The sequence below is a fragment of the Lactuca virosa genome, chromosome 4 (assembly GCF_052849685.1).
Source record: "Lactuca virosa cultivar CGN04683 chromosome 4, Lactuca_virosa_CGN04683_v6, whole genome shotgun sequence".
Lineage (NCBI taxonomy): Eukaryota > Viridiplantae > Streptophyta > Magnoliopsida > Asterales > Asteraceae > Lactuca > Lactuca virosa.
Genome location: NC_136429.1, coordinates 293,089,265 through 293,095,171, shown reverse-complemented (window position 1 = coordinate 293,095,171; position 5,907 = coordinate 293,089,265). Strand labels below are relative to the sequence as shown.

Genomic DNA, 5,907 nt, shown 5'->3' with positions numbered 1-5,907 from the left:
TTTAAAACTGTTTAATTACTTTAAGGGCACCAATTTTTTTGTTGAACAAATTACTGAAACCGTCCCTGTGGTTTGTTGAAAATTGCACGTTCAGTCCTATGTTTTTTTTTGAACTCGGACCGTCCCTATATTTTGATTTTATTACGTTTTTCATCCCTCGTAAAGATAAAAAGACTATATTGCCCTTTGTTTTTTCATTTTTAGTTTTTTATTATTCGTTTATTATTAAATAATATAAATTATTAAATAAGCTTGAAAAAGGATCCATCTAAAACCCTACACCCCACACTCCCCATGTCCTCTCGTTTCAGTTCAGCTGAAGAACATCACCACCGCCATAGAGCCACTCCCACCGGAAACATCGCCTCCCCTGAAACCACCTCTCCCCGGTCGCCTGAAAATCGATACTAAACACCGAAATCTTCCAGATATGCTTTCCACTGCCACCCTGAAGCCACCACCGCCACAGTACCATGAAACCATCACCACCAGATCCACCACAATATCACAGTGACAAGAAGGGAGGAAAACAAAGTAGAGAGAATCACCGATACCCCTAAACCCTTTTACAATCGATGGCGGCGGCAGTCACCTTCACCATCGTCGTAGGGACAATTTCATAAATATCTATTCAGTTAGATGTTGAAGAGGGAGGAACGAGGAGGGAGCAGATAGTCGTTGACCGGACCTCTCGGTGGACTGATGAACCATATCTTCTTCCTACAGTGCTTCAGATCTCCTTCCGGCGGTGGAGAATGTGATGGTATTGGTCCTTAAAGGCTTCTAGCGGTCTCCGGTGGTACATATCGGTGGTTAATGGTGCAAATCGATTCGAGTGATGTTATTTCCGATGAGTTTTCGTCGGAGCTTTGTACTTTTCTGAGATGATAAAGGAGACGATTTCATGTTGGTGGTTGCTTTGTGCCTTTCACTGTCTCCCCTCAATTGATGTTCCAAATCTATAGTTGTAGAGCATCGATCATTTTTATAGGATTTGGTTTTGATTTTTGGTTTGGTTTACTTAATAGATTGCAAGTTTTGATTTCATCAATAGTAGTGGGGGTAGTTGCAGGTTTTGATTTTGTAAAAAGTGGTGGGGTAGTAATTGATGGTGGTTGTCGGAGGTGAATTGGAGATGAACCATGTCAGAGGTGAACTGTGGAGGTTGAACGTTGAGGGGAAGGGAGAAAGGTAGTTGGACCCACTTATTTATAGATTATTTATATTTCCTTTAATTAATAAATAATTTATAAATATAAAAAAACTGAAAAAGAAAATACCAAGGGCAATAAGGGATTGTAAACGCAACAAAATGTGTTAGGGACGATCCGAATTCAAAAAAAAAGTTAGGGACCCAACACGTAATTTTATCCAAACCATAGGGACGATTTCAGTAATTTGTTCTTTTTTGTTTGCTTAGAGCCTACCTTTTAAGGAAAGTATTCACCAAGAAGAAACCATTTATAACTATCGTTAATCATTAAATATATTAAGTTATCCTAGAAAATAAGTATTTATTACAATTTTCAGTATGTTTTTTTAATACACAAACTTCTTTTCAGCCCTTTCAAACCTCAATCATTAAACTTAAAGCATTGAATTGTTAAACCTATATAAGTAGACAAATAATCACTCATCCTTAAATTAACGATTAGGTTTAACTACCAGAACACCTGTCACGAACCATAATCACACCATTAGAAAACAAATAGAAATTGATATAAACCATAAATCCTAAAATTTTGGAAAATGTTTAATATTTTTGATTAATTTTGAAATTTCTCTCCGAATAAAACTATCTTTTGATTAAGGTCACCGTAAATACACTTATCGACATTCGTGTTGCTCTTGCAAAAAAAAATGAAAGCAAGATATACCTTTTAAAGAAAGTAATCATCAACAGAAATCCAATTATAATGATGGTTATTCATTTAATATATTAAGTTATCTTAAAAAAATAAGTATATATTACAATTTTCGTTACGATGTTTTTTTTCTTAAACTCGTAAAACCTTTTTTCATATTTTTCAAACTTCGGCCATTAAACTTAACCAAACGGTCAAACCATTGAGTTGTTAAAACTATATAAATAGACAAATAGTCTCATCCTAAATTTCACTGCCCCTTTATGGATATCCGCTGCATCGCACGGGTACACTACTAGTATATATATAAAGAGTTATACTGTATATAAAGAGTTATTCTGCAATTGAAATAAGTTTAACTCTTTCACACCCATATACATAGTAACAAACATATTGTAATGTTATTCTGCAATTGAAATAAGTTTAACTCTTTCACACCCATATACATAGTAACAAACATATTGTAATAAGTTTAAAACTCTCACAAGGTTTTGAAAACCGGACCGGAGACCGAACCGGCCGTCTTACCTGGTTCAGAGCAAGTAGTATTTCGTTATTTTTCATTAAAGCAATTAATTTATCAGTATTACATATAATATCGAATACAATCCAAGCTAATGGCCGATATTAAAAATGTAAGTCCTTATATTATTGTTATATGATTTAGCAGAAGCAATAATGACATTTATACCGTACGAAATCTTGAAAAGTAAACCAAGATACAAATGACACATAAATACTATATTATATGTTGTCATTAGGATAAATAGAGTGGATAAGATTTTTACCCGCATTTGAAAATTAATACGGTTTTTTTTACCGATATTTATTAGGAAAATAACCAAGTAAAAGAGGCAGCTTAATAGAGAAATTGTAGTTAGTCGACCTAACTACCAAGATGAGTTATAAATTTATTTACGAATAATGGCTATGTGTTTGATAAAAGTGGTAACATGTTTATATTTGAATATACCGTAAAAATAATAAATATTTAACAAATATGTTAATAATATGTAACCCAAATATTAAATCACCGGGTAAAAGGTCGCTTTACGTGACCCAGCTCAAGTGGGGTATGTCACTGTTGTTGTGACCAGCCCAAATGGGGCATAAATAAAAAAAAATTATTAAGCCCAAATAGGGGCATAAATAAAAAGATTATTAACTGAATGGTTATAAAAATATTAAAGTTGTTTATTTTTTAAAACACGAGACATGGACTGATAAATGATGAGGAAGACGACAAGCAGATCGGGAGAGCTGTTATAGCTTTCGTTAAGTTGTTTTAGACCAACTCCAACCACAAAACACTAAAATTATGACTTTATAACACTAAAATGCAGTCTGTCACTCCAACCATACACTAAAATTTTACATTAATAATAATATATAAAAATAAAATAATAATTACAATGGTGTTAAAAATAGTATATATAATAAATTAATAGAGTTAAATTGAAAAAATACATTTCGTGTTGGAAGATAGCCCCGCCAAATTTAGAGGCTACCACGAGGCTTCACAAAAATAGTGATAATTTTGAAGGTCCATTGTAGTAGTTTTTAGAAGCATTTTAGAGGTCTATTGGATTGGAGTTGCTCTTGCTCTTACCGAGCTATGAAAAAGAATATAATAAAAATATCTTATATTGTTTTTAAGATTATAAATTTAACATTTTTTCAAATTAAATATTTATTGTAACCGTTGATAAATTAAATGTAAAAACTTAAAACAATAAACTGATTATCCTTATTTTAAGGAAATACGTGGGTGTCAATGACAAATTGTAAATCACAAATGAAACAAACAAGTAAACAACCCTTAATATGCTTTTAAACACGATAAGGGAACAAGGCACGAAAACTAAATTACAGGATATATTAATCTAAATTGAAATCTAAATTATTTAATAAAGAAAAAAATTTAACTAACGAAAAATTATCTACCTATAACTGTTGTTTTACCCAACATAAACTCATACCACGATTACAGTAGCAACAAAACAATCCTAATCCATCAACAGCCTTTCAAAGAACTTATTATGTGAATTTAGCCGGTTAATTATGAAATTCACGACGTGTAAGTATAAGAAACGTTTCATGCGCTAGTTTGTTAAAATTTGGCGGAAATTGATGAGATAAAAGATGATATTTGTACCTTGTGAGCCTCATAAAGTGGTGCCGATTTTGTAATTCTGATACTGCTGCTATGACTGATAATTACGAGCGTTTCAAGCGTTCTTCCAACAGATTCTTGAAATGCTTGGGACTAAATTGGTTCCAAGCGTTTAAAGAGCGACAATATTGATGTGTGTGGATCTTTAAAGCCATAGAAGAAAGAGAAAAAGGGGAAGAAACGAGACACGAACATGAAGGGAGAGCCGGGCAAACCCCGTACCACCTCCCTTCACCAGAACAAAAATGTATGGTTTTTATTAGACTTGTTGGCCTGCCAAGCAAGCGCACCTGACATGGCAAAGGCCGACTCACAACAAGAAATTCAACTCTCCTTTACATCTACAGAAGATCTGAATTCACGAAAATCATTCATCGATACTACCAGATCGATATGAACGATCAATTACACAATCACTACTACAGATTGTATGATAGCTTCAAGCCATATCATTGATCAACAACACATGAATACGATCTGAAATACAAAAAACACAAACAAGTTAGATCCAGTTGAAATAATTATTTGGATAGAAAAACGAACGTGATTGCATAAATCAACGATTTCTCACCAAGAAGCGGATAAGGACACACTGGTTAATCATAGCGCCATAAACGGAATCCATGGAGGATATTCACAAGCTATAGATGATAGATAGCCGAATTAATTCAACGATATAAACAGAGAAGAAGCGAAAGTATCATCAGTAACGTGTATACGATAAACGTATAAAAAACATACCTCATCCACATGGAAAAGAGAACCGGAAACCTCGATCCTGATATGAAGATAAAGATCGCCGGAAATAAAATCCGGTTAACATGGTAAAATCATAACCAAATTGTAGATCAGAGGCCGATCTGTGCGAGTGTACAATAATAATCGGGCAATTTTGGACGTGGTGAAGAAGATCTGAGAAAAACAGAAGCAAAGAGAACCTCCGACATGGCTGAAAAGAAACAAAGACGAAAGGGATAATGAGTAAAGAATAGGATAACAGGGTTATTTATTGACCCTTGGATATGATCCAACGGAAGGGATTAAAATACATTGGTGTTTTCAACGGCTAGATTTATGAAGAAGGCATCTATGGAGAAGATTCTAGATGCGTGTGACGCGGCTCAACGTGATTTTGTTTTCAACCACAGAAGTATGTTCCTTTTGGCATGTTTGTTTGATAAAGTTTGTTTTAATTTGGGTAATTTTTTTTTATAATCTGAGACACATATTTCATGCACTTCATTCACCATGAATCAAATCAGAATTGCCTTTGCATAGTTTATTATATTACATAACTAGATTACAGCCGGTGGAAACCATGGGTAAAAGATTTATAAAATTTTATTAAACTATTAAGATATAAGTTTTGTACGGTCATTTAATATAAACCATTTAACATAAACGGAGATTCAGAGAACCAACCACAACAAAATAATAACATAAAAGTAAAAAATTAATGATTTCATGAAATCTCAATTAGAATGGATTTAATGAACATGTAACCCAGAAAAACATACACAATTTGTTACAAATACACATACAAAAAAAATCAACAATGTAATATAATTCGAAAAGAAGAGATAGACCAACCTTTGCAGCTTTGTTGCAATAAGAACAATTTTCCCATAAAAAAGTAAGTAAAACTTGGTTGAAGAAAAATAGGAGAGTGTGAATGAGGAACACAAATAAAGACATGTTGGAATTGATATTTTCATCTAATTCATCTTGGACGACACCTTTTCATGAACATGTCATACATGTTGACACTTTTCTGTCCATCTAATGCAAATATGCAATAACAGTAATGTAGTCTTTCAAGATTTTCTAATGAAAGGTGCATCAGGTCATGTAGCTACCTGCCAGCTGGTG

At 33.3% G+C, this 5,907-nt stretch overlaps 1 long non-coding RNA gene across 1 annotated transcript; it reads right to left on the bottom strand.

The window, feature by feature from the left end:
- Nucleotides 1-1,911: 1,911 nt before the first annotated feature.
- LOC145108391 (uncharacterized) lies at nucleotides 1,912-5,036 on the bottom strand. Its single transcript, XR_013708230.1, has 3 exons — nucleotides 4,780-5,036; nucleotides 4,610-4,679; nucleotides 1,912-4,515 (listed from the first exon to the last, which is right to left on the bottom strand). It is a non-coding gene; the product is annotated as an uncharacterized LOC145108391 (long non-coding RNA).
- Between the last annotated feature and the right edge of the window lie 871 nt (nucleotides 5,037-5,907).